Here is a 7,405-nt window from a genome sequence, read left to right as displayed (position 1 = left end):
CTTTTGTCCATGGATGGCTACCAAATTCTTGTTGCTCTGGGGAAATATGATCAAGGGGGGGACCTCCTATTCCATCATTTTTTCCTCCCTGTTATATCTTAAACAGACACTTAGTGAGGAAGAAATTAAGCAGCCTTCTCAAGGCTCTGTAACTAGTAAAGAGCAAAGCCAGGACTCAAATCATGATCTTCTGCTTGCCCAGCTGAAGTGATCAACCATTATACAGCCTCATCCTTTTAAGTACCTCCAGTGAATTCAGTTTCTTAAGTATGAAACAACTTAAAGGCACGTAGAATGTTTTAGAAATGATCCCTAGTTGAAGGCCACTTCAGTGAATACACTCATCTTACCTAAGAAGGCTTTGTTTTGTTTTGCTCAGGATATTCAGTAGGTAAACATATTTTGGTACACATAGGGACAAACTAGTCAACTGTATTAAATAGAGAAGGGAGATTCACTTCCTTTGCATCTTTCCCTGTTTATTCATTGTATTTTGGATATATTTTCTTTTTTTGCATGCAACCACTACAATTATGATTAGAGGAAAATTCTGTCCTATCTTTTGTCAAGACGTGAGGCATTTTCACTGTCGTCTGAGATAACTGAAATATCAGCAGTGAAGCAAATCATTAGTATTTCAATCTTGGTTGTGTTTTCTATGTGGGTCAGAATGGAGACAGTATATCATCTCATTCCATTGATCGAATGAGAAGAGAGATTTTAGGTACAAATATTAATGCATAAAACAGAGTTGAAAGTGACAACATATTTTGCTGTCCCTGACACTTTGATATATATATTTCTTGGCAGTTCAAGGTGCCAGGGGCATAAAAATCTAGATAATATAGGTCAAGAATCCCTGGGTTTTCAAACCCACATTTTACATCAAAACTATAACCAAATGAATCTTAAAACTCTGTACTTATTTAAATTATGGATTTATTTTAGAATCTGTGCTTTGCTGCATTATATATTTACAATGTTGAAAAAGATTAGATTTCAATGATCAGGATGATGTAGCAAAAGCAAAACAATGTTCTTTTTCAGAAAGCATCAATCCATTATTAAAAATCTAGGCTATCTGATAAGCAAAATTCCTCATTAATGTGCAGTAACATATGCAAGGTAGTCTTTTAATCCTGGAAGCTTGTTCAGAAGGAAGCACCAAAAAATGGAATGCTTATTTTATTTTCAAGCTGGGTTTTTCAATTACCCTGGCAGGATGAGTTTTAATCAGCTTTTGTTGTAACGTGAGCAGTAACTTCAATGTATACCACACACACACATCATCTAATATTTTATTCCCTATCCACATCAAACACACAAACACACACTATACACATGCCACACCACACAGATACATACATAAATACCGTGCTGCATATGTATACTCTCCTCTCCATCAAGCACAGAAAAATATGCTATACACATGCCATCATAGCACACACACAATAGCATATACACACATACCTCTCACATCAAACCCATGTACACACATACCATACCACACACATATACATACTATGTGCACATACACCACACAAACACAATACTTTGCCACACATGCACTACCCATACCACATCACACCTACATTCCCTTTCATACCCAGCACACATACACATATATCCCACATAATCTGGCCATTGGCTGCCTTCCTGACCTTATTTCCAACTCTCCCCTTTTCACTGTACTTGAGATACACCTTCCTCTTTGCCTTGTCTTGAGCACACCAAACACACTTCTGTCTTAGCCCATTGGCATTTGCTGTTCCCTCTGCCCGAACTTCTCTTTTCTTGAATGTGCACATGGTATATTCCCTTTTCCTTAGAGATCCTTTCCCTGACCCTCCCCCAGTGCAGGATAGCACCCAGATCACTTGTTCTCTGCAACTGTCTGCTGCTCTCCATTACTGTCCTGACTGGACTTAGCTACCTGTATTCTGAATTCCAACCATAAAATGTAAGCGGTTCTTAGAAATCATCTAATTTAGTCTAACATCCTCATTTCACAAACAACAAGAGGGAAGCTTCAAAAAGAGAAGTAACTTGTCCAAGGTTACAAAAATCATTCATTCATCCATTCAGCAAATATTGAGTAAACATCTATTATGTCACTATTCTTGGTACTAGGTATCAGAGGGGTACAAAAAGGGCAAGGACTTTGAACTCATGAAACTTACAGTCTATTTAGGGAGACAGATAATAAACAAACAAATATATAAAATAATGTCAGGTAGTGATTAATGCTTAAAGAAAAAAACAAGGAGGGAAAAGGAGGTAGAAGTAAGAAAGATCCAAGAATAGTTGAAAAACATTGTCCAAAAGGCACAAGGACATGCAGTCTATTGGAAATTCTTCAGATGTTAAAGCATCTGTTTATTCAAGATGGTAAACAAGTGGCATCCTGGTTTGCAAATGCAGAAGGCTTAGCTAGGGGGTCATTTGGACTTGAAAAGGAGGCATGGTTTCTGAGTCTTGGCTCAAGGCAAGGATGGTGTAGACCTTTATATGTCATAATGACATTCACAGTGACAATAACTGCAGTTAAGATAATGGTGAAATACACACTGGATCCATACAAAGCATTGTATACAATGAGGCATCATAGAGTTTAGATACTCCTGTTAATGTCAGGTACTGATAGTGGATAGAGCTAATCTGAAAGCCAGGAACATATAGAATCTTCTAAGAAAATAATTAATACTCTAAAAACATGAGCCAGGCTACTGAAAGTTAGGAAGTCAAAAGCGGTCATGCATAAGGCGAGACCAAAATCAGATTACTTGCCTAATAATGTCCAGTTGTATACTTATTCTGGAAAGATTGAAGTCTACTACTGCCATCATGAGAAGAGGCCAAGCAAAACAAAGGCTAAGAAGGGCAGATTTGATCTGAGAAAAAAAGAGACCAAGAAGCAATGGCTCCTAAGAAAATAACCTACCAGCGTCTCAGAAACTCCCTCTGTCTTCTCATGTTTGAGGTTCTATTCAGGAAGCAGGCACCAAATGGAAATATGAGTATGTGTATGTGTGTTTGTATGCATGTGTGTGTAAAAGAGGAAAGAACCGACATCTTTTGGAGGCATTGCTACCTATTGAACAGTATGTCCTGTTTACCATGTCTGGTACAATTATCCCAACTCATCATCTTTTTAAGGAAAATTTTTTAAGAAATAGTAACCTGAGTTTGTATGCTATGTGAAACTCCACAATGAGGGCTGCTTCTCGGATTATTTGAACTGTTCATCTGCAATTTCAAAAATGTTGACCATTTGCACTTAACTAATAATGTCCTTTTCAATGACAAGAAGTTATTCTGAATAAAGTTTCAAATCACTAAAATGGCTCACATCTCTTAGCTTCAATGTAAACATCTCTGGAAGTGATGTACATTTTGGGACTACCTAAGCCTTGTAAACTTTAAGTATTTAAATTATATCTTTTTTGTTTGTTTTTTGGGTTTTTTTTTTTTTTTTTTTTTTTTCCTGACAGGGCCTCACTCACCCTGTCACCCAGGCTGGAGTGCAGTGGTGTGATGTCGGCTCAATGCAGCCTCAACCTCCAGGCTCAAGTGATCCTCCCATCTCAGCTTCCCAAGTAGCTGGGACTACAGGAGTGCACCACCGTGCCCAGCTAATTTTTGTGTTTGTCATAGAGATGGGATTTTGCCATGCTGCCAAGGCTGAAATGATTCCTTTTTTGAAAGACAGAATAGCTTTCCCTAAATGTTTAGAAATTAGGATAGAAACATCTTAGAAACACTTATGCAATAATTTAATAGCATTCTTTTAGGTCTTACATCATATAGCTTAAATATTTTGTCTCCCATAACAGATAAATTATTTTTGTAAGGATTGCCTTGGATTTGTTGATGATTCCAACTCTAATCACCTCTATATTTGAAGACATATATTGGACATGATGAAATAAGAAGCTAACATGTTTAATCAAAATATGCCATTAATTATTTAAATGTGAAGGAAATAAAAAATTAAATTAAGACTTTGTTTATATTCACCATGGGAAATTTTCAAAATAGATTTTGTATTCAGTACCAGAACCTTTCACAACTTGGAGAATGGCAATAAGACATTGCTGAAAGTAATCTACAGATATGTTACTTCCCAATGATTACAGTAATCGAGTGTTGCATAGTTTGCAAAATAATTCATGAGTTCTTTTAATTAGCAAAACAAGGTATTGGCTAGGAATACAAGTTATTATTATTTACAATTTGTAGATGAGAAAACAGAACCACAGAAACTTGAGGGAGTTACCCAAGGTTACATGGCAAAGGAGTGATGGGGGCACATCTGGAATCCAAGTCCACTGACTCTCATCATAATGGCCTTTTTATATCATGCTTCTCTTGCTGAACTATGACTTGTCTTCTAGCATATGTAGATATCATTTATACTTAAATATTTGCATAACACTATTTCATAATGAGGCTAAGATGATTAAAATGAAAATTAAAGTTTGTCAACAGCGTCACTTAAAATTTGGAAGATTAAGGAGTATGAAAGACACTGAGGAACTACTTTCAAAGAGTCATCTTTTAAAGTTCTGGTGTGCAAGTTTTGTGCAGAGTATAAAGGCATGAATATTTGGTTTCTTTCCCAGCTAGGATCACTCAAATTTCCCTTGGGTACATCATGCTGCCTTATTATTATTCACTTATCCTTTAAAGTAGGTGACAATTTGGCTTTTGTTATTGCCTATATCTCATTTTAAAGTGAAATCAGGCTGAAATTCTTTGTATAAGAGGGCTTAAGAAGTCTATCTGTTAAGATAAAGGGAAGAAAATAATTTATTTCAATCATTAGAAACTTTTGACAGATGGACAGGTTAATTTTCTTGATTTACAAAGAGCTCATTCAAATGAACTGAAAGGTGAGCAAATCAATAGAAAAATTGGCAAAAGATAAGATCATCCATCTTACAGAGCAAAAGTACAAATGGGGAAGAAAGATGTAAAAGATGATTATAATAAAGGAAATGAATACCAAAACATAATATATCTATCAAATTGGCAAAAAAAAAAAAAAAAAAAAAAAAGAAGAAAGAAAGAAATTGAATGGTGAGTACTGGCAAAAGTGCGGAGGAAAAAACACTCTTATACCCTTTTGGTGGAAGTGTAACTTTGAATGCTTTCCTGGAGAGTAATTTGTTCTTATCTATAAAAATCTTTTTTTTTTTTTTTTTTGGAGAACCATCCCAGCAACCCAAACACAGCTGGTTTTCCCTGGATACCATGAACCACACTGTCCAAACCCTCTTCACTCCCACCAACACTGGCCACCCCACCAACTATGAGACGCTCAAGGAGAAGCATGAGGTGGCTGTGCTGGGGGCGCCCCACAACCCTGTTTCCCCGATGTTCACCGTGATCCACATCTGCAGTGAGACCTCCGTGCCTGACCACGTCATCTGGTCCCTATTCAACATCTCTTCATGAGCTCCTGCTGCCTGGACTTCATAGCACTCCGTGAAGTCTAGGACAGGAAGTCTATGGACAGGAAGGTGGTTGGCGACCTGACTGGGGCCCAGGCCTGTGTCTCCACTGCCAAGTGCCTGAACATCTGAGCCCTGGCTCTGGGCATCCTCCTGACCATTCTGCTCATCCTCATCTCAGTGCTGATCTTCCAAGTCTATCGATAGAACAGGAGGCAGCATCCAGGCCAGGAGCTCTGTCCACAACGTGTCTCCCATGTACTCCACCTTCCATTCCTCGCCCTGCCCCCAGAACCCAGTCCTGTATCAGCCCTTTGTCCTCACACAATTTTCTACAATGTCATTCAATAAAGTGCATGTGTTCCCGGTGCAAAAAAAAAAAAAAAAAAAAAAAAAAAAAAAATTAACTTTCTTTAACATACTAGCTGGTACTTTGGGATAAAAATCTTAATTGCATATATCCTTTGAAGGAGCAAGCCCATTGTATGAAACTTACTATAGGAATATAGTGATGGAAGTTGACCTAGATCTATGGACATGCACACCAAACTCATTAATTAAAGCATTATTTGTAATGGCAACAAACTAAATGACCAATTCCTATCAGTAGGGATTGGTGAAATAAAATACAGTTAAATCCATCGGTGTAAATACTGGTCCCTAAAAAGGGTAAGGTAATATACATATATGAAATGATTCTCAGTATTTGGTAATAAGTTAAAAAAATGAGTGAAGAGGTGTGTATAGTGTGAGCTCTGTTCTATGGATTAGCAAAGAAGAAAAATAGATTGAAAATATATCTGAACACATGTATATGCATATATGTATCTTTTTGAGATGGAGTCTCGCTCTGTCATCAGGCTGAAGTGCAGTGGCACAATCTCGGCTCACTGTAATCTTTGCCTCCCGGGTTCAAGCACTTCTCCTGCCTCAGCCTCCCGAGTTGCTGGGACTACAAGCGCACGTCACCACGCTCGGCTAATTTTTGTATTTTTAGTAGAGACGGGATTTCACCTTGTTGGCTAGGATGGTCTCGATCTCTTGACCTCATGATCCGCCTGCCTCAGCCTCCCAAAGTGCTGGGATTATAAGCATGAGCCATGACACCCGGCCTAAGACTTTGTTAAATAGCAATTTTCTTTGAGGTGAAAGATTAGATGGGAAAGGGTCATTCAGGTGGGGAGAGGTAGCTTCAATTTCTGTTTTGTATATTTTTGCCCTGTTTAAAGTTAATATTTTCTAGCCAGATACATGTATTTTGTGTTTGTTTGTTTGTTTTAAATATTAACAAGGGATATCTTCTCTACATTTCACTGAATTGAAGAAAAATAATTGAAGGAAGAAAGGAAGGAAGGACAAAAGGAAGAAAAGAAGAAAGGAAAAAGTTTCATGTTGATAAGGGAATACAAACACACAATTATATCTACAAACTAAATTTTGAAATCTCCTGTACTAATTTCATAAAGGCCTTGCACTTTCCAAATCTCCTTTTCATTCTCTGAGTGTTGCACAAAATGCCCATCATGTCACGGAATGTATCCTCGGGAATCTGAAGATACTCTCACATCTGGATTGATTATTCACATCATAATACAGTCAAAGGCTGTCTTAGCTCTTTTGAGCCACTTTAACAAAGTGCCATAGACTGGGTGGCTTATAAACAACAAATTCATTTATCACAGTTCTGGAAGCCCAAAATCAGGCGCCAGCCTTGTTGGGTTCTGGTGAGGGTTTTCTTCCAGGTTGCAACCTGCCATCTTCTCATATCCTCACAAGGCAGAAAGAGAGGGAGAGAGCTCCCTGGAGTCTCCTTTATAAAGGCACTAATCCCATTCATGAGGCTAGAGCCTAAATCACCTCCCAGAGGTTCCACTTCATAATACTATCATATCAGGGGTTAGGATTTCAATATATAAACTTTTTAGAGGACAGAAACATTCAGTCCATAACAA

General features: G+C 37.8%; 1 pseudogene across 1 annotated transcript; it reads left to right on the top strand.

Annotated features, from left to right (window-relative positions):
• Positions 1–2,858: 2,858 nt before the first annotated feature.
• Positions 2,859–5,660, top strand: LOC112635185 (annotated as a pseudogene). Its single transcript, XR_003121871.1, has 2 exons — positions 2,859–3,017; positions 5,210–5,660. The product of XR_003121871.1 is annotated as an interferon-induced transmembrane protein 3-like (transcript).
• Positions 5,661–7,405: the final 1,745 nt, after the last annotated feature.

Source organism: Theropithecus gelada, chromosome 11, assembly GCF_003255815.1.
Source record: "Theropithecus gelada isolate Dixy chromosome 11, Tgel_1.0, whole genome shotgun sequence".
Taxonomy (NCBI): domain Eukaryota; kingdom Metazoa; phylum Chordata; class Mammalia; order Primates; family Cercopithecidae; genus Theropithecus; species Theropithecus gelada.
Note: the sequence above shows the minus strand (reverse complement) of the source record. Positions and strands in the feature narration are given on the sequence as shown.